Source organism: Bombina bombina, chromosome 7, assembly GCF_027579735.1.
Source record: "Bombina bombina isolate aBomBom1 chromosome 7, aBomBom1.pri, whole genome shotgun sequence".
NCBI lineage: Eukaryota > Metazoa > Chordata > Amphibia > Anura > Bombinatoridae > Bombina > Bombina bombina.
This window is the reverse complement of record NC_069505.1, coordinates 545,119,488-545,142,853: the sequence shown is the minus strand read 5'-3', so window position 1 is coordinate 545,142,853 and position 23,366 is coordinate 545,119,488. Positions and strand designations below refer to the sequence as shown.

Below are 23,366 nucleotides of genomic sequence, written 5' to 3'. Positions count from 1 at the left end.
AAAGCTCTTAACTACTGTACCCTAAAGTACACTAACACCCATAAACTACCTATGTACCCCTAAACTGAGGTCCCCCCACATCGCCGCAACTCGATTCAATTTTTTTAACCCCTAATCTGCCGACCGCCACCTACGTTATACTTATGTACCCCTAATCTGCTGCCCCTAACACCGCCGACCCCTATATTATATTTATTAACCCCTAACCTGCCCCCCACAACGTCGCCGCCAGCTACTTACAATAATTAACCCCTAATCTGCCGACCGCAAAGCGCCGCCACCTACGTTATCCTTATGTACCCCTAATCTGCTGCCCCTAACACCGCCGACCCCTGTATTATATTTATTAACCCCTAATCTGCCCCCCACAACGTCGCCGACACCTGCCTACACTTATTAACCCCTAATCTGCCGAGCGGACCGCACCGCTACTATAATAAAGTTATTAACCCCTAATCCGCCTCACTAACCCTATCATAAATAGTATTAACCCCTAATCTGCCCTCCCTAACATCGCCGACACCTAACTTCAATTATTAACCCCTAATCTGACGACCGGAGCTCACCGCTATTCTAATAAATGGATTAACCCCTAAAGCTAAGTCTAACCCTAACACTAACACCCCCCTAAGTTAAATATAATTTAAATCTAACGAAATTAATTAACTCTTATTAAATACATTATTCCTATTTAAAGCTAAATACTTACCTGTAAAATAAATCCTAATATAGCTACAATATAAATTATAATTACATTGTAGCTATTTTAGGATTAATATTTATTTTACAGGTAACTTTGTAATTATTTTAACCAGGTACAATAGCTATTAAATAGTTAAGAACTATTTAATAGTTACCTAGTTAAAATAATAACAAAATTACCTGTAAAATAAATCCTAACCTAAGTTATAATTAAACCTAACACTACCCTATCAATAAATTAATTAAATAAAATACCTACAATTACCTACAATAAAACCTAACACTACACTATCAATAAATAAATTAAATACAATAGCTACAAATAACTACAATTACATAAACTAACTAAAGTACAAAAAATAAAAAAGAACTAAGTTACAAATAATAAAAAAATATTTACAAACATAAGAAAAATATTACAACAATTTTAAACTAATTACACCTACTCTAAGCCCCCTAATAAAATAACAAACACCCCCAAAATAAAAAAATGCCCTACCCTATTCTAAATTAATAGAGTTAAAAGCTCTTTTACCTTACCAGCCCTGAACAGGGCCCTTTGCGGGGCATGCCCCAATAAAATCAGCTCTTTTGCCTGTAAAAAAAAACATACAATACCCCCCCCCCCCCCCCAACATTACAACCCACCACCCACATACCCCTAATCTAACCCAAACCCCCCTTAAATAAACCTAACACTAGCCCCTGAAGATCTTCCTACCTTGTCTTCACCATCCAGGTTCACCGATCCGTCCTGGCATCCGGTGCTGAAGAGGTCCAGAAGAGGCTCCAAAGTCTTCCTCCTATCCGGCAAGAAGAGGACATCCGGACCGGCAAACATCTTCTTCCAAGCGGCATCTTCAATCTTCTTCCATCCGGTGCGGAGCGGGTCCATCTTGAAGCAGCCGACGCGGATCCATCCTCTTCTTCCGGTGTCTCCCGACGAATGACGGTTCCTTTAAGGGACGTCATCCAAGATGGCGTCCCTCGAATTCCGATTGGCTGATAGGATTCTATCAGCCAATCGGAATTAAGGTAGGAATATTCTGATTGGCTGATGGGATCAGCCAATCAGAATCAAGTTCAATCCGATTGGCTGATCCAATCAGCCAATCAGATTGAGCTCGCATTCTATTGGCTGTTCCGATCAGCCAATAGAATGCGAGCTCAATCTGATTGGCTGATTGGATCGGCCAATCGGATTGAACTTGATTCTGATTGGCTGATTCCATCAGCCAATCAGAATATTCCTACCTTAATTCCGATTGGCTGATAGAATCCTATCAGCCAATCGGAATTCGAGGGACGCCATCTTGGATGACGTCCCTTAAAGGAACCGTCATTCGTCGGGAGACACCGGAAGAAGAGGATGGATCCGCGTCGGCTGCTTCAAGATGGACCCGCTCCGCACCGGATGGAAGAAGATTGAAGATGCCGCTTGGAAGAAGATGTTTGCCGGTCCGGATGTCCTCTTCTTGCCGGATAGGAGGAAGACTTTGGAGCCTCTTCTGGACCTCTTCAGCACCGGATGCCAGGACGGATCGGTGATACCTGGTGAGGTGAAGACAAGGTAGGAAGATCTTCAGGGGCTAGTGTTAGGTTTATTTAAGGGGGGTTTGGGTTAGATTAGGGGTATGTGGGTGGTGGGTTGTAATGTTGGGGGGGGGTATTGTATGTTTTTTTTTACAGGCAAAAGAGCTGATTTTATTGGGGCATGCCCCGCAAAGGGCCCTGTTCAGGGCTGGTAAGGTAAAAGAGCTTTTAACTCTATTAATTTAGAATAGGGTAGGGCATTTTTTTATTTTGGGGGTGTTTGTTATTTTTTTAGGGGGCTTAGAGTAGGTGTAATTAGTTTAAAATTGTTGTAATATTTTTCTTATGTTTGTAAATATTTTTTTATTTTTTGTAACTTAGTTCTTTTTTATTTTTTGTACTTTAGTTAGTTTATGTAATTGTAGTTATTTGTAGCTATTGTATTTAATTTATTTATTGATAGTGTAGTGTTAGGTTTTATTGTAGGTAATTGTAGGTATTTTATTTAATTAATTTATTGATAGGGTAGTGTTAGGTTTAATTATAACTTAGGTTAGGACTTATTTTACAGGTAATTTTGTTATTATTTTAACTAGGTAACTATTAAATAGTTCTTAACTATTTAATAGCTATTGTACCTGGTTAAAATAATTACAAAGTTACCTGTAAAATAAATATTAATCCTAAAATAGCTACAATGTAATTATAATTTATATTGTAGCTATATTAGGATTTATTTTACAGGTAAGTATTTAGCTTTAAATAGGAATAAGTTATTTAATAAGAGTTAATTAATTTCGTTAGATTTAAATTATATTTAAGTTAGGGGGGTGTTAGTGTTAGGGTTAGACATAGCTTTAGGGGTTAATCCATTTATTAGAATAGCGGTGAGCTCCGGTCGTCAGATTAGGGGTTAATAATTGAAGTTAGGTGTCGGCGATGTTAGGGAGGGCAGATTAGGGGTTAATACTATTTATGATAGGGTTAGTGAGGCGGATTAGGGGTTAATAACTTTATTATAGTAGCGGTGCGGTCCGCTCGGCAGATTAGGGGTTAATAAGTGTAGGCAGGTGTCTGCGACGTTGAGGGGGGCAGATTAGGGGTTAATAAATATAATATAGGGGTCGGCGGTGTTAGGGGCAGCAGATTAGGGGTACATAAGGATAACGTAGGTGGCGGCGCTTTGCGGTCGGCAGATTAGGGGTTAATTATTGTAAGTAGCTGGCGGCGACGTTGTGGGGGGCAGGTTAGGGGTTAATAAATGTAATATAGGGGTCGGCGGTGTTAGGGGCAGCAGATTAGGGGTACATAGGGATAATGTAAGTTGCGGCGGTTTACGGAGCGGAAGATTAGGGGTTAATAATAATATGCAGGGGTCAGCGATAGCGGGGGCGGCAGATTAGGGGTTAATAAGTGTAAGGTTAGGGGTGTTTAGACTCGGGGTACATGTTAGAGTGTTAGGTGCAGACGTAGGAAGTGTTTCCCCATAGGAAACAATGGGGCTGCGTTAGGAGCTGAACGCGGCTTTTTTGCAGGTGTTAGGTTTTTTTTCAGCTCAAACAGCCCCATTGTTTCCTATGGGAGAATCGTGCACAAGCACGTTTTTGAGGCTGGCCGCGTCCGTAAGCAACTCTGGTATCGAGAGTTGCATTTGCGGTAAAAATGCTCTACGCTCCTTTTTTGGAGCCTAACGCAGCATTTTTTTGAACTCTCGATACCAGAGTTAATTTTATGGTGCGGCCAGAAAAAAACCCGCGGAGCGTTAACAGCCCATCTACCGCCAAACTCCAAATCTAGGCCATAGTGTCTCAGAACATTTTAGATTATACCATCATCAAGACCCACGTAGCCTTAGAATTAGTATCTTGGAAACTGTCCCAGTAGGTGTTAATCCTCACCAAAGACTAACTGTTCTCAGACAAAAAGAAACTAAATGGATACAAGAGCTAGGCAGCTTAACCCCTAATGGATTAAATATTGACCTTGACTTACAAGCATTTATGATTTAGAGAGGATAATATTAATTGTCATTTCACATTAATTACATTTTGATGAGGTTCTTGATAGGGATGTTTTAATAAAAATAAGAGTGTTTATATCAACTTTTTAAAAATGATTTTATATATCAACTTTTTTAATATAAATGATTATTAGAAATTTTCTGGATATTTATGTATTTTTATTTATATGAAATTATATTATTTATAGCCTGTGTTGTTTTATGGTAATAACCTACAATGATTTTTATTAATATGTATATAACTGTTTTTTCATTAATAGAGTTTCTTTATTGGTGAAATTTTTATATATTATAAGATTATATAAATTGTTGTTCATTGATTTTATGAGCTTTGAATGAAGAAGTATGTTATTATGTATAGCGCTCTAACTCTAGGCAGACAGGAATGACACCGACTGTTATACCATCTTGAAAAACACTATGTAATGATAACTGTGGCATTAATATGATAGTATTTATGATTCTCATATATATTAATGCAAGTATCGTTTCAGGCAATACCGTTGTGCAATATTTTTGTAGTATGAGTACAGGGACATTCAATGGAAAAAAGGCTCTGACGTACTGAGCATATATTGGTCTACCAGAGGGGTGTGTAATGTGTATGTATATCTCGGCGCCGACTAAACCTTATATGCCCGGAGTGGTGGTACCTAGCTGCCACCTAGGGTGAATCTAGTAAGAATAATGTATCCAGGCGCCAACAATGGAGGCTAAGGTTGAAATTTTAACCTTAGCCTCCATTGTTGGTGCCTGGATACATTATTCTTACTAGAGGGGTGTGTAAGCAAGCAAACCACTACGCCACTACGCAACACGTAAGAGGTATGTCAGGGGCGCATACATAAGAGAGGATTCCACCGTACAGGATTAGCTGATCTCTGGGTCTTGAAAAAGTCCCAATAGGCGGGACGAAACGCGTAGACGGAGGAGCAGCCTGTCGTTTGTAGAGACACTCACTACTGTTTCCTGCAGCCGCATTGGAACTCAAAAGAAACTGGGAGAAAAAGCCTGCAAGTAAGGAACGCTTGATACAGAGTATGGACATTGTTTCCAGCTGACGATCACTCCATAGCCCCTTTTTTATGTGTAAGATTTGGTCTTCTTTTTTAACCATAGTATCTTAACTTACTAAGAACACTAGTGCACTATTTAAAGGGATACACCTGGTAATTTGAAGTAATTTTGCATTTGTTTTTGTTTTTTTATTAAAGACACACCATTAGCGAATGGCACCTGACTAATTTAGATTTTGTTTTTGATTAGCACTTTTATTCCACTAGGATATACTACTAGCAATACTGGGTTTTATCGTATTCCATAAATCACGTTTAGAGTTAATTCACCTTCAGCTTTTAGCGCTCCTGTTTTCTGTTATTTTGTACTTCTAGCTTCTGACCTATATAAGGGACCTTTAGGTCTATCAGGAGTTTGGTGATTCAACCTGCGCTCATATTTAACCTTTTTTATTTGCAGTTGTATCTCTCTAAGGGCATGTGTGCACGGGCTCCACGTCTGGCTTACCCATTACTCTTAGGGAGACCCAAGAGTAATTTACATAAATGTGAAAAGAGAAAAGCACTCCTGAGATAGAACAAAATCTAGAATAACTTCCATGCCTGTTCATTTATATTTACAACTCAGGGTGCAGGTTCTTTTAGCACACTATGCCCCTTCACAGAGAAAAAATATCCTGTAGCATATCAGTCTGATCCTGCCCAATGACAGTCCAGCGCCGAAATACCAGGCAATTCTTCTCAGAACAAGGGAAGCAACAAGGGTTGTTGTTTCTTTTGTTCAGAGAAGAATTGCCTGGTATTTGGATAGGGATAGAGGGATAGGGATAGAGGGATAGGGATAGAGGGAAAGGGATAAATGGATAGGGATAGAGGGATAGGGATAGATGGATAAAGGGATAGATGGATAGAGAGATAGAAATAGAGGGATAGATGGATAGGGATTGATGGATAGGAATAGAGGGATAGGGATAGAGATAGATGGATAGAGATAGAGGGATAGGGATAGAGGGATAGGGTAAGAGATAAATGGATAGAGATAGATGGATAGAGGGATAGGGATAGAGGGATAGGGATTGTGATAGATAGATAGATAGATAGATAGATAGGGATAGATGGATAGGGATAAAGGGATAGGGATAGAGGAGTTGGGATAGAGGGATAGGGATAGAGGGATAGGAATATATGGATAGGGGTAGACGGATAGGGATAGAGGGATAGGGATAGAGGGAGAGGGATAGATGGATAGAGGGATAGGGGCAGATGGATAGGGATAGAGGGATAGATGGATAGGGATAGAGGGATAGGGATAGAGGGATAGGGGTAGATGGATAGGGATAGAGGGATAGAGATAGAGGGATAGGGGGATAGAGATAGAGGGATAGAGGGATAGAGATAGATGGATAGAGATAGAGGGATAGATGGATAGGGATAGATGGATAGGGATAGAGGAATAGAGATAGGGGGATAGAGATAGATGGACAGAGATAGAGGGATAGAGATAGATGGATAGAGATAGAGGGATAGATGGATAGGGATAGAGGGATAGGGATAGAGATAGGGGGATAGAGATAGGGGGATAGAGATAGAGGGATAGAGATAGAGGGATAGAGATAGATGGATAGAGATAGAGGGATAGATGGATAGGGATAGATGGATAGGGATAGAGGAATAGAGATAGGGGGATAGAGATAGGGGGATAGAGATAGAGGGACAGAGATAGAGGGATAGAGATAGATGGATAGAGATAGAGGGATAGATGGATAGGGATAGGCATAAAGGGATAGATGGATAGAGGGATAGGGATAGATGGATAGAGGGATAGGCATAGAGGGATAGATGGATAGAGGGATAGATGGATAGAGGGATAGGGATAGAGGGATAGATGAATAGAGGGATAGATGGATAGGGATAAAGGGATAGGGATAGAGAGATAGGCAGATAGAGGGATAGAGAGATGGGAATAGAGGGAAAGAGGGATAGGGATAAAGGGATAGAGAGATAGGCAGATAGAGGGATAGAGAGATAGCAATAGATAGAAAGAGGGATAGAGATACACATTTTGTCCCTTGTACATGGGCTTTAAGTAACTCTAGTATATATATATATATATATATATATATATATATATATATATATATATATATATATATATATATATATATATATATATAAATGAAATAAAAATCACACATATATGATGTTCCTAATGATATTCTTATTTATCCCAGTGCCCCTCTAATATGTAAACCCAGGTGAAATGCCCACTAACTAAATCCTCATTTCTATAACAAACTCCCTGTCTTCTCACTCACTGTTGTGTTTTTTCATCAATAAAATCCTTAAAAAAAAACATTGAAAAAGAATAAAATTGTATTTAATGTCTCACAATATCAGTCATCAATTCTGAGTACAATCCCATTGCCAAGCAGCTGTTACCCGTCCATGTTTATCATTATTGGAGTCTTTATTTCCAATGACAATTATGTTTGCTGTATAGTACACAAATTTAAAGGGAAACAAAGGTTCTATTTTTTTAAAAGATACTTCCTAACATTAAAGGGACAGTAAAGTCATAATTAAAATACCATGAGAATACAATTTTACAACAACTTTTCAGTTTACTTCTATGATTAAATTTGTTTTCTTTGATTTCCTTTGTTGAAAAGCATATGCAGTGCATTGCTGCTCTTACAAATATATTACTGACAATGAATAGTGTGTGTGCTATTCTCAAAAGAGAGATAGAAGGATAGAGATAGAGGGATAGGGATAGAGTGATAGGGATAGAGATAGAGGGATAGGGATAGAGCAGGGGTGTCAAACTCAAATTCATCGGGGGCCGCATCAGCAGTTTGGTCACCCTCAAAGGGCCTGCTGCCCCCACCCCCTTTGTTTTTAGGCTGTTTTTCAGCCACAATAATTTTTGGTCATGGTATAATGTGACTTTTTTAAGATTAGGACACAAGGAAGGAACAATTATTTCTAATGTTGTTAAAGTTCACAACTTTTTCACATTCACACACATATGTACGCACACACACAGAAACATACATTCACACATTTACACACACACAAAAAACATACATTCACACTGTCACATTAACACACACACACACATTTACACACACATACACATATTTTCACACACAAACATACCTTTACACACAAACACACATATTTACACACACAGACATATAAATTCACAGATACACACACAAACATACATTCACACATTTACACACACACAAACATACATTCACACATTTACACACACACACACACACAAACATACATTCACAGATTTACACACAAACATACATTCACAGATTTACACACAAACATACATTCACACATTTACACACAAACACACATTTACACACAAACACACATACACATATTTACACACACATACTTACACACACAAACATACATTCACACATTTACACACACACAAAAACTTTATTACTGCTCTGATTTAGGTGGGCAATAAACTAATGATAATGCAGTGTGAATATGTTTTCCCATGCATGCAAGCATAACAGGCAGGGATAAGGTTAATAAAATCTGTGCAGACTACAAATCAGTCACAGACAGTACAAGTGTAGGAGCAGACTCCCGAGATAAAGATTTGATTTATTACCTGGGGAAGGCTGAGAGCAGAATAAGACAATCTGCAGAGACAGAGCCTCAGAACGGCTGTTTACTTAGAATTGTCCTGCTGACATATTATTTAAAAAAAACATGTTTTTCTTACCAGCCTCGCTGTGTGCCTGCTGCTGCCTCTTTGGTCTCTGCTGCTAGCCCTTTTCCCGCGCGTGCAGATACATAGGGAAGCTGGGAGGAAGTGATGAGGGAGCAGGAGGTCAGTGTCTTGTTCTCACCCAGTCACTTCCTACCAGCCAGAAGTTTTCCATAAGTTAAATATGTATGTGAAGGCTGGCGGCCGGCGGCGGCTACACGGGCCACATGACGAGGTCTGGTGGGCCGGATTCGGCCCGCGGGCCTTGTGTTTGACACCCGTGGGATAGAGGGATAGGGATAGATGGATAGAGGGATAGGGGCAAATGGATAGGGATAGAGGGATAGGGATAGAGGGATAGGGATAGAGGGATAGGGATAGAGAGATAGGGATAGAGGGATAGGGATAGAGGGATAGAGATAGAGGGATAGGGATAGGGATAGAGAGATAGGGATAGAGATAGAGGGATAGGGATAGAGGGATAGGGATAGAGAGATAGGGATAGAGGGATAGGGATAGAGATAGAGGGATAGATGGATAGAGGGATAGATGGATAGATGGATAGAGATAGAGGGATAGATGGATAGAGATAGAGTGATAGATGGATAGAGATAGAGGGATAGAGGGAGAGAGATAGAGGGAGAGAGATAGAGGGATAGAGATAGAGGGAGAGAGGGAGAGAGATAGAGGGAGAGATATAGAGGGATAGAGATAGAGGGATAGAGGGAGAGAGATAGAGGGAGAGAGATAGAGGTAAAGAGGGAGAGAGATAGAGGGATAGAGGGAGAGAGATAGAGGGAGAGAGATAGAGGGATAGAGGGAGAGAAATAGAAGGATAGAGATAGAGGGAGAGAGATAGAAGGATAGATGGATAGAGATAGAGGGATAGAAGGATAGAGATAGATGAGGGATAGAGGGAGAGAGATAGAGGGATAGATGGATAGAGGGATACAGATAGAGGGAGAGAGATAGAGGGATAGAGATAGACTGAGATTGGGAGAGAGATAGAGGGAGAGAGATAGAGGGATAGAGATAGAGGGATAGAGGGAGAGAGATAGAGGGAGAGAGATAGAGGTATAGAGGGAGAGAGATAGAGGGATAGAGGGAGAGAGATAGAGGGAGAGAGATAAAGGGAGAGAAATAGAAGGATAGAGATAGAGGGAGAGAGATAGAAGGATAGATGGATAGAGGGATAGAAGGATAGAGATAGATGAGGGATAGAGGGAGAGAGAGGGATAGATGGATAGAGATAGAGGGATAGAAGGATAGAGATAGATGTGGGATAGAGGGAGAGAGATAGAGGGATAGAGGGAGAGAGATAGAGGGAGAGAGATAGAGGGATAGAGGGAGAGAAATAGAAGGATAGAGATAGAGGGAGAGAGATAGAAGGATAGATGGATAGAGGGATAGAGCTAGAGGGAAAGAAGGATAGAGATAGATGAGGGATAGAGGGAGAGAGATAGAGGGATAGATAGATAGAAGGATAGAGATAGAGGGATAGAAGGATAGAGGGAGAGGGATATGCCTCCTAAGAGGTATATTTCTTTTCTTACACATTTTGGCCCATGTACACGGGCTTTAACTCTAGTATAAATATAAATGAATTAAAACTCACACATATATGTATATATTCTTTTTTTTTTCTTTTTTTCTTTGGGTTTAAGAAAATACAAAAACATACAGTTTGCTCATGTAGCATACCAAGCTTAAAGGTCAAGAAGATGATATTGCATGTACAGAAATATGACTTCATCGACGTAGAATAAAAACAGTAGGAGTTTACAAACACATTAACCAGTCACAGTACAGAATAACCTACTCTTCAAATATTTAAAAGCAAACCTAGGGACACCCCTCTTTTTCACCCTAATTAACATCCAAGGCCACTTATGAACCCCAAAAATGTATAGCTCTCTAAACTGAGGGTTTTTTAGGCGACGCAAGCCACTCTTGAACCTGCGCCTTCACTTAATATATGTAACAGTTATAAAAGTTATAGAACTATAGATAGTAAGATAACAATTATGGAAGAGAGATCCCCCACACTAATTGAAGACACTTTTGGACTTGAAGACACATTATGGCACCGTATTAAGAGGGATAATATTTTACTTGTACGGCCACTTTTGGACCGCTAAAACTATACACCCAGATATAAAACAAGCTTAGAAGGTTACATTGGTACAACCAGACACACCAAACTCTCAGAAAGAATACGGTACAATTTTTCTCTCAAATTTAGTATAGGGAGGATAGGAATATCTGGGAGCAACCATCCCATGGGTAAGGTCTATAGACCTGCTAAAGCAGGTAAAATAAGAATATGCTATGTCTCTGTCTTAAGCAGTGTCAAACATCTGAACTACAGAGGGACAGGAAAACTTTAAAATTATTATTGGCTGCATATATAGAACACACAGGCTTTCTGCTTGCCTCAACTGTGAAGTATCTACAGTATCCATGATCAGTAAATAATCAGACAAGTAATACAGCAGGGAGATATATGCCTATGAGGCAGTATGGACGTAGTATAGATTGCTGAGTTAGAAAATATGCACTTGCAATATAATGACTTAACTTCTATTTACCAAAAACTTGACAAAGAAATACATTGCAGAAAAATAAAAGAAACAGGTTCAATTCTACTATAGCAGGACATAGCAATGCTAGATTTGGTATCATAGAGTGCACTAGCAAGTGGACCCTATTAGGTAATGTAATAAAACTTGACAAACAAGCATAGTGCACTTCAACACAGGTGGTAGCCCAGAAAGGAAGCAAAAGTCCCCAGATAGGGTCCAATGGAGATGTAGAACTTGAATAATCTATGCTTGTAGAGCAATAATCTATATCACAGTCCAAAAGTATCTAAATGACCCTTTGCGAAGCATATCAGACCTAATGGTCATCATTCGTACACATAAGAGAGTCGAAGTGGACACAGGAAGATAGTCCTTATTTGAGGGCTGAACGAAGTGCCCAAAGTTATCCAATACCAGATCGGACCTCCATACTCACAGTGCTAGCGTATGTGCCATTTTCACCAAATTCCAGTGTCCCTAGAATATAGCTCCCAGCTTCTGAGGGACTAGAGTAGCTGAACAAACAACGATAGCTCTCCACACAGCAGATCCCGCCGGTGAGCTGGCGGCCCTTCCCCCAAGCTGGGCCGCTAACATCTTTAGAAAAACTTAAGCCAGGAGGCCCCGTCTCCCACCTGGGGAGGCCAGCCACATCCCCCTGGCAGTCAACAGGATCGATTCCGGTCCAGTGCTCCACAATCGCCCATCTAGCAAGGAGCTCTATGAAACACGCACAACTGGGAGCTGTCAGTGGATATTTGAGGAGCTGCAAACTATCACAGCGTATTCAGACAGCTCCGGGTCATGCTTCCCTGAGGCCATGGTAGAGAGGTCAGTAGCGGAGAGATTTCGCACTAGCTGCTCATTGCCCTTCACAACTGGGCAATTTGTGAGGTTCAATCTTTGGGAAGTAGGAAGTCTCACATCATTCTATAGCATTTCACTGTGTAGACCTGAGTTAGGCACTGAAGATGTTGCGGGCTGCTGCAAAAGGATTCGGTCAATTCTGTTACAAAATTACTCCTCACGCTCCTCCATTAGAGCTTTAACAGCAAGATATAGCTAGGGCCGCCAAAGTCCTCAACGGCCCGGTCTGGATAGCTCTGAAATATAAAGAGAAAGGTATTGCCTAATCCAGTAGAGTGTCCCCTATTTAGTATAGTAAAAATTTAAGCTGGATGGCGTGACATCAAACAGATACACAACGGACTGTAAATAGTTCAGCAGAGCTACCAATTTTTACAGCCATTTTTGGCCCGGGCATGCACCCAGGATATTCTTATTTATCCCAGTGCCCCTCCAATATGTAAACCTAGGTGAAATGCCCACTAACTAAATCCTCATTTCTATAACAAACTCCCTGTCTTCTCACTCACTGTTGTGTTTTTTCATCAATAAAATCCTTAAAAAAAACATTGAAAAAGAATAACATTTTATTTAATGTCTCACAATATCCGTCATCAATTCTGAGTACCATCCCATTGCCAAGCAGCTGTTACCCGTCCATGTTTATCATTATTGGAGTCTTTATTTCCAATGACAATTATGTTTGCTGTATACTACACAAATTTAAAGGGAAACAAAAGGTTCTATTTTTTTTAATAGATACTTCCTAACATTAAAGTGACAGTAAGGTCATAATTAAAATACCACGAACATGCAATTTTAAACAAGTTTACAATTTACTTCTATGATCAAATTTGCTTTGTTTTCTTGGTATCCTTTGTTGAAAAGCATTTCTAGAGCATTGCTGCTCTTACAAATATATTACTGACAATGAATAGTGCGTGTGTGCTATTCTCCGAAATGTCACATAAGAAATGCAAATGTTTGCAAAGTTTTGCTATATAAATCCAGTGAGTGCTGATATAGGCTTTTTAATGTTTTGTTTTGTTTTTTTAAATTTTGTTAAAGGGATACTGTACCCAATTTTTTTTCTTTCTCTTGGTATCTTTATTTGAAAAAGCAGGAATGTAAGCTTGTGAGCCGGCCCATCTTTGCTTCAGCACCTGGGTACAGCTTGCTGATTGGTGGCTAAATGTACCCACCAATCAGCAAGCGTTATCCAGGGTGCTGAACCAAAAATGGGACGGCTTGTAAACTTACATTCCTGCTTTTTCAAATAAAGATACCAAGAGAACGAAGACAATTTGATAATAGGAGTAAATTAGAAAATTGCTTAAAATGGCATGCTCTATCTGAATCATGAAAGAAAAAAAATTGGGTTCAGCATCCCAATAGATAGATGTTTGTATGTATATATATATATATATATATATATATATATATATATATATATATATATATATATATATATATATATATATATATATATATATATATATATATATATATATATATATATATATATATATATATATATACATATCTATATCTATATATATATATGTTTATATTTATTCTCTCTCTCTCTCTCTCTATATATATATATGTAGTATAATATATATTATTATTTGCAGTTATTATTATCAATAGTTTATAGGGTGCAAAGAGATTCCCTGCGTTATATAGGTATAATATTGCAAAGGTAGGAGATACATGGTTTATATATAGATATATATATCTATCTAATCTATCATCTATATATATTTCATCTATCCATATATCAATTTATCATCATCATCTATCTCTATTATCTAATCTATCCGTCTGTCTGTATATCTATCAATCAGTCTATCTCTCTATCATCTATCTATATCATCTATCATCTATCTATCTATCATCTATCTATCTATCTATCATCTATCTATCTATCTATCTATCTATCTATCATCTATCTATCTATCTATCTATCTATCTATCTATCTATCTATCTATCTATCTATCTATCTATCTATCTCTATCTATCTATCTCTAATCTATCAACACACACACACATATTTAGATTATAAACTACATTTGTTATATATTTTTAAATAACCATATTAACAAACAATTAACAATCTAGAGCAACATAAAAAAAGCTAATTTGATGAAAACTAGACTGGTCCATGTTCTCTGTCAGAATCAGAACTTTACCAACCCACACAAACATCTTTATCAGCGATTGGTCGCTGCCAGTCATGTGATGTTGAATAGCCTGATGGGAATTGTAGTCCTGCTCTTAGTCAGCATTTGGCACAAGCAACGGGCCTGCAAGTCCTGGAATACGATCAATTAAAGGGCAAGTGACCAGGATTTATCGCCCTGGGGTCTGGGGCTGCATCTCTGCAATTAGGTAGGAGCCTGGTTTACACCCAGAAGATATGTGTTAAACCTGATAATGGTAAATACACACTGAAATACATATGAGCATCATATACAGGAAGTACATTGTATCATTGTGTATGTAAATAAATGGTATTATTCACCCTCTGCAGTGACACTGCATAAATAACACAATGGTAAATATATATATATATATATATATATATATATATATATATATATATATATATATATATATATATATATATATATATATATATATATATATATATATATATATATATATACACACTAGTTAACTCAGTCTGCTGAGCCACATATGTCCAATGAATATGTTATACTGTGGAGCTGATTCACTAAAGTGTAAGGGAGATTTCCAAATCTTTGTGAATCACATCCACAGAATAGAAATAGATTTGAATCCTTAGAGAGGTCTTTCATTGTGAATCAAAGCCACTGTTAGATATTGATATTATTATATTGAAAACACAGATTTAGCAATGGAAACAACTGGATAACAGTGACAGATTTTATTCACTAAGCAAAAGATTGTATTATAACAGCAAGATTATTTCCTCCATTGAGAATCATCTCTCCAAGGTCTATGCTATAGGTGCATCAAATATGTTATAAATATATATATATATAAAAAAAATTATTATTTATTTTTTTTCAAACTGATTTTCTTAGCAAAAATGACTTGTGTATTTTTATTTTATATTGTTTGCTGTGGAGAATTAGGGACAGATATAAATGATCTCATGAACTGATCAAGCAACTACTGTCTAGAATGTTGCAGGATCAAGATGAATGCTAAAATCTTTGGGACACTAGAAAATAGCAAATATTTGAGACTTAAAGGGACACAAAACCCCATGATTCAGATAAGAGCATGTAATTTTAAGCAGCTTTTTAATTTATTTCTATTAACAAATTGTCTTTGTTGTCTTGGTACCCTTTGTTGAAAAAGCAGGAATGTAATCTCAGGAGCGGCACATGTCTGCAGCATTATATGGCAGCGTTTTTTTTTTAAGAACCATGAAATAGCACTCTTTCCTGCCATGTAGTTATCCAGGCTACCTAGGTATCTTTTTTTAACAAAGAATACAATGAGAACTAAGCAAATTTGACAACATAACAAAATTGGAACATTTTTAAAAATGTTATTCTCTTTCTAAATCATTAAATAAAAATTTAGAGTTTCATGTAATTTAACTTATAGAAATAGCGAGCAAAATAAATAAAGGTCCAAAGATGTTGTTTACTTTGAGTAGTTAATTAATATACATGGAATTACATTCTGAGTTGTTGTTTTGCAGGGTTGGTAGAGTCAAAATAATAAAAAAAATGATATAGCTAGATTTAAACAGATACACCACATTTTCATTTGTATTTAAAAGGATAGTAAACCCAAATGTTTTCTTCATTCTCTTGCAATCTTTATTTAAAAAAAAGAAGCAGGGATGTAAAGCTTAGGAGGTGGACCATTTTAGGTTCAGCACCCTAGATAGCACTTGTTAGGGCTAGATTTATCAAGCTGAGGCGGATAGAGGCGCATATACGCGCCCCTGTATGCCGCAGATCGCCTCTGGCGGGGCGAATTTCCCTGGAGAAATTTACCATTGCACATGAGCGCTATTTTGCGCTTTCGTGCAATCCTGCCCGTGCACAGCCAATCATGTGCAGGGAAGAGCTGTCAATCTCCCCGGTCGGACTAGACTGCGGAGATTGAATAGGTGGCGAAAGGTTAGGAAAGCAGCGCTCTCATGACTGCAGCTCGTTAAATACAGTGAGCAGGTTCTCTTGTGAGAACCTGCAGTCGTAGGGGCTCAAAGGCTGCCGAAAGCCTTTGATAAATTGACCCCTTAATGGTGGCTACATTTAGCCACCAATAAGCAAGCGTAACCCAGGTTCTGAACCAAAAATTGGCTGGCACCTAAGCTTTACATTCTTGCTTTTTAAATAAAGATAGCAAGAGAGCAAAGACAAATTGATGGTAGGAGTAAATTAGAAAGTTGCTTAAAATTGCATTTTCTATCTAAATCATTAAAGAAAAAAATGTGGGTTTAGTATCCCTTATTCACAAAGAAATGCAGCAGAATACGCAAACCCATAATTCATGTGAATAGAGGCATATTGCTCTCAAAAAGGACACTCAGTGCTACATATGAGAATCCTGGTTGTATATTTTGCGTGAAAACCATAAAAATTATTGTATCTTGACTTGTAAATCATAATATAGTTTGTATTTAGTAATATATTCAGATATGTTATATAAAAAAAAAAATATATGTGAAATTGCTTCCTTTCATTGTATATGTATTTGTTACAGGGTGCTCAGATAAGGAATTGTTACTATAGCCGCGTTCCGCAAACTGTTTTGTGAAGACTTCAAAGCGAGGCGCTGGGCGTTCGCTCAATGCTCTGATGACGCAAGTCCCAGCATTTCCAGCGTGCTGGTAAAGCTGGGACTTTTAAGAGAAAGCTCAGACGCTTGTAAACATGGCAGCCTCCACGATCAACACGTGTGTGTGTGTGTGTGTGTATATATATATATATATATATATATATATATATAAATAAGTGTTGTAAATTTAATAATACTTTTACAAGTAAGGGAGCTTATAATAAACGTTTGCATGCGCAAAGGGATATGCTGCACAATAATGGAGTACTGGAATACTTTAAAGGTATTAGAAATATTGCAAGCAAATAGAAGTGTCTCACATATGAATTATATAGGAGTACAGTACTCCATTATTGTGCAGCAGATCCCTTTGCACATGCAAACGTTTTTTCTAAGCTCCCTTACTTGTGACATCTCCTAGCACCACGTCATCGCTGGAGCAAATGTGCCCAGCGCTGGCTCTGAGCGTTTGCCGAATGCGGCCCATATAACACACGCCGCTCTTTTTATCCCAACAAACAGATGGGGAAATAATTCTATAGTGTTTTTTTTTTTTTTTTTTTTAACTTGTAAGAGCCATAAAAAAAAGGAAGGCGCATATTTGTTTTCCTGCCACAATTTATGCGCCCAGCAAAGTATGGCGTACATGAGATCATACAACTGTTATGATTTTTCGATTTTGAATAGCAGGTGACTGTATTTCAAAGTTTAACCCCATATTGACAGTAAGCGCTAGAGACAGCCAAAGTACTGGGTAAGCAAGCTGTTGTTAAGGGGTTAATGACACTTTACCTTTAAATTATGTTGTATACGGGTTTCAGATGTAGTCTTAAAAGCAAAATATTTAGGTTAGATAGAAGAAAAACTAAAAAATAATCAGTTTAAAAAAATTAAAGGAACAGCTAATAGCTGTAAATTATCTATATGGATACATATTTATTTTTTGGGATAAGTGGGATAAGTAAGTTTCATATTAATTCAATTAAGTTCAATTAATCTCAGAACTAATGCTCTTTTTAATTGACCTGTATATGCTTTACGCTTTAAAGGGACAATTTAGTAGTGCTGCTGTTGGCGCTCTACAAATAAGTTATAATAATAATAATTGTAGGTTAAAAAAAATAATTAAAAAAAAGTTAGATAATTTGGCATTTGAACAAATTCCCTCTGTTTTACAAAGTGTTTAACTTCTTCAAAAGGACACACCCTATTCTATTTTGTTCCAGATGAGGATACATCCAGTGACAGGAGCAGATGGATGTATGACTGCTTCTGATTGGCTCAGAGGCTGTATCATCATCTGGAGTGGCACAGGAGCAGAACTTTGACTATGTATTTAACCCCCTTAAATCATAGTAGAAGAGTTCTCTTAAAGCAGCACAAAAGTCTAAACTAAACTTTCATGATTCAAATAGAGCATACAATTAAAAAATCCAATTATTTTCTGGTATCAGATATACTTCATTCTCTTGGTATCAGTATCCTTTGTTAAGAGCATATCTAGATACACTCAAGAGAGTGCATGTGGCTTCATCACATTTTATAAACTAGTAGAAATTGTTTCTTTAATTGATGAAACCTGACAGAAACATTTATCTGTTAAGAGCTAGCTGCTCATTATTGTAGGAGTGTGCACAGTTTTATTGAGCATATGAAAAAGTTATAAGCTCATATACATATAGGCATCTGTGATTGGCTAGTGAATTTCACATGACATGGGGCAGGAAAATAGAAGGAAACTTTGAAATTTATCAAAAAATCTACTGTTCATTTTAACTTCAATGTACATGTTGTTGCATTATCTTTTCATTATGTGTTTATCAGTAGATAGATAAGCAATTTTAATGTTTTGATCCTTTAAACTTCATCTTATGAAACAGAATGTACAATATTATGGGGTCGATTTATCAAAGGCTTTGCAAGCCTTTCGACCCTTTACGGCTGCAGTTTCTCACAAGAGAACCTGCACGCCGTATTTAACAAGCAGTGGTCATCAGACCGCTGCTTACCTAATCTTTCGCCACCCCTAAATTGGCAAAATTCAGTCTCCGCGGTCTAGTCCGACCGGGGAGATTGACAGCCCCTGTCCGCGCATGATTGGCTGTGCGCGGGTAGGAGGTGGGATTGCACACGAGCGCAAAAAAGCGCTCGTGTGCAATGCTGAATTCTGCCAGGAGAATTCAGCCCGCCAGAGGCGAGCTGCGGCGGACAGGGGCGCATATGTGCGCCCCTGTCCACCTCAGTTTGATAAATCGCCCCCTATGGCTCAGTTTCAACTCAGCCCTTTATAATGTTTGTTTTTATTATAGATTCTGCTGTCGGACCAGATGAACATTACTGAGGTTCTAGTCCGGTATAATTTATCTTATCAATAATGGGGGAAGCAAGACGGATAATGGAGACGGTCATAAAACACGCTTTTGAGATAGTCTACCTACTTACTGGAGAGGTGAGTTATATGAAATTGCATAAAATCAGGCGGAAGAATTTGAAAAGCACATAAAATCCTTCCAAGGGACATTAAACACTTTGAGATGATAATATAAAATTATAAAGTGTGTATATATACTGTATATATATAAATAAAACACTCTGCAATACACTTTCATTATTTATTTTGTCCCCCTTTTTCTTGTAATTCCATTCTGAAATTGTGAGCATTTCAGTTCCTGTTAGAAATGGAAGTGCAGAACACTGTTATATTCCACACAGCTATTGGCTGCACACTCTAGTGACCTATTTATACCTGTTCCTAATTGGCCACAGCAGAGAAGGGAACCTAAGTTACAACATGGCAGATCCCCTTGTTTTATAGACACTAAAACTTTATACTTATTTTGTCAATATTTAAACAACTATTGAAGCTTTAAAAATACATCTACTTGTTATTCTCAGACTAATCTTTTCTTTGACTGCATCATTCTATCTAGCATTTATTTAATGTTTAATGTCCCTTTAAGCAGAGGATGCTGCATTGGAGACCTTACGGTGCAGGCTCACTCTTACGCACGCTGCTTCTTACTCTTCCTGACGTACGTTCATTCGGGGTAATTGACAGGCAGCGTTGCTCAAGGAAGTCTAGAACGTTGGAACCCAGAAATGTGAAATAAAGTTTTGTTTATTTTTTATTTTAACTTTTTGTTCTCACAACAATATTTATATTATTTTGATGACCATTGCAGGCAATATCAGATCTCATTATGTTATCACTTTGTGTACACACAGGACAAAATTACAAGTGGAGCGCTAAATTATCCCGCTCCTGCAAACGAGCGCGATAATTAACCAGCCATTACAAGTGGCTGGTTATTGCTACCGCAAACTAGCACTAGGCAGTTTTGGGGCTTTAAAGTTGATGGGAGTGGGGTGTTAGAATAAAATGTCACTGAAAAAGTGCCTTTGCATTGCAGTCTATGTGAACTGTGTGTTCCCAGTAAATTTATGTGTACAGTATATGCTTAAATACATAGTTAATGTGTGTATATACACATATATTAGCACATAAATATATATGTATATAATCATATACTGTACATATATATTTACTAACTGCTGCCCATTGCTGCGCTACTTACCTCTTTGCTGTGCGATGTTCTGATGCCGTCTGTGATGGCATCAGAATGAGACTCCCATAAGACCCTATGGAAGCGCGCTCTCGTGAGCGCAATGCTTCCCAGCAATGTGAATGCGAGCTCACATTCACAGTGCTGTAAACTTGTAATACCAGCGCACATTAGCATGCCGCTGGTATTACACATTGGAGCGCAAATATCGCTTTAGCTGAAGCGATATTTTGCGCTCCACTTGTAATCTGGCCCACACTTGCTTCCTTATCTTATATCTGTTTGTAAACCAATGCTCAATATTTCAAGAGAACAATAGAACATTTACATTGTATTACTTAAAGGGACAGTCTACTCCAGATTTTTTATTATTTAAAAAGATAGATAATCCCTTTATTACCCATTCCCCAGTTTTGCATAACCAACACAGTTATATTAATATACTTTTTCCCTCTGTGATTACCTTGTCTCTTAGCCTCTGCAGAGGGGCCCCTTATCTCATTTCTTTTGACAGACTTGCATTTTAGCCAATCAGTGCCCTCTCATAAGTAACTCCACGGGAGTGAGCACAATGTTTTCTATATGGCACACATGATTTAGCGCTGTCTAGCTGTGAAAAACTGTTAAAATGCACTGATATAAGAGGCAGCCTTCAAGGGCTTAGTAATTAGCTTATGATCCTACCTAGGTTTAGCTTTCAACAAAGAATACCAAGAGAACAAAACAAATGTAATGATAAAAGAAAATTGGAAAGTTGTTTAAAATAGCAAGCCCTATCTGAATCCTTACAATTTAATTTTGACTAAACTGTCCCTTTAACCCCTTCACCCAAATGAACGTATATACTGTATACGTTTTACTTTGGCTATCGTACCGCACCACATATATATACGTCCTAGCTTCAGGAAGCTCCAGCACTCTCTGTTAAAGGGTCAGTAAACACCAGATATTTTGTTGTTTAAAAAGAAAGATAATCCATTTATTACCCATTCCCCAGTTTTGCATAACTAGCAATATTATATTAATACAGTTTTTACCTCTGTAATTACCTTGTATCTATGCCTCTGCAAACTGCCCCCTTATTTCAGTTCTTTTGACAGAATTGCATTTTAGCCAATCAGTGCTGTCTCCAAGGTAACTTCACGTGCATGAGCTCAATGTTATCTATATGAAACACATGAACTAATGCCCTCTAGTGGTCAAAATGCATTCAGATTAGAGGCAGTCTTCAAGGTCTAATAAATTAGCATATGAACCTCCTAGGTTTAGCTTTCAACTAAGAATACCAAGAGAACTAAGCAAAATGTGTGATAAAAGTAAATTGGAAAGTTGTTTAAAATTACATTCCCTATGCCGATGCGCTTAGGGAAAACAAACAGACCCGCTCAGTAGAGCCAGGAGCGGCGTACTGTAAAAGTAATTTTCGTAGGAATATTTCTCTGAAATCCTTTAAGGTAGAAAGCTGGTGCTAAGCTGATGTTATATAATTCTGCACTATGTGCAGAGTTATATTACATTATTTTGTGGGTTTACTGGCCCTTTAAAACATACATATAGTTTTGACAGGTAAATAAAAAAAAAACAAGGCTTTATTTCTGTATAAATGGAGTGATAGCAAAAATGCTAAAAATTCTCAGGTATTTTGGACCAGTTTCTCTCTGAAAGTCCCGGTAATGAAGGGGTTAAATATCATATTCTGTTTGTAATTACTAGGGAGGGAACTGTAATGTGTGTGTTTCCTTGATCTCTAATATAATTCTAAACTTTCAGAGTTATATTGTAGTGAAGATAAAAGATGAGCACAGTCCATTTGTGGCTAAAAGCGTTTATGGGCCGCCATCTGCTGTGTTTGCGTGGGAGAAAACTGACAACAAATCCTTAATTATCAATACAATTGTGAACCATGCCTCAAATATAATTCACCTGATGAATGGAGAGGTGAGTACGGTTTTTTAATCATTTTTATAGCCTTAAAGAGACGGTAAACAACTTGAGACTTTTATTAAAAAAATGTTTAGCTATGCCTAATGAAACAACTTTGCAGTGTATTTTAATTATTTATTTTGCCTTATTTTGATGTAATTTGGTGGATAGTGGGTTGGATCATGGGCGTGGCTGGTTGGTTTGTGGGCGTGTCTTGTTGGTTTGGGGTCAAGTCAGGTTGGTGTATGGGTGGGGCTAAGAGAAATTCTACAAATAGCTGAGTCAGAGGGACAGAGCTCAGAAATCGGGACTGTCCCTCTCAGATAGAGACGTGGGAGGTCTGAAATTGTTTCCAGAACTTGGTGAATATAAATATATTTACAGGCATTTTCTCTGTTCCAGATGCCAGTCAGATATGACAGTGTTGCTGTGTATTTCTCTATTGAAGAGTGGCAATATCTCAAGCAACATAAAGACCAGTACAAGAGCATTATTGAGAATTGCCAGACTGTCAGCACATCAGGTAAATTACAATCTGTAGTGAGTACATGGAATAACCTTCTGGTAAAAGTGAACAATGTTAACAATATAAAGGAATCAAAAATATCTAATATCAGCTATCATATCCATACAATTATGCCAGAGCTTTA

General features: G+C 37.9%; 1 long non-coding RNA gene across 1 annotated transcript; it reads left to right on the top strand.

Annotated features, from left to right (window-relative positions):
- The first annotated feature begins 14,700 nt into the window (after positions 1-14,700).
- On the top strand, positions 14,701-22,660 carry LOC128636064 (uncharacterized). Its single transcript, XR_008398653.1, has 3 exons — positions 14,701-14,833; positions 19,540-19,679; positions 22,564-22,660. It is a non-coding gene; the product is annotated as an uncharacterized LOC128636064 (long non-coding RNA).
- The last annotated feature ends 706 nt before the right edge of the window (positions 22,661-23,366 follow it).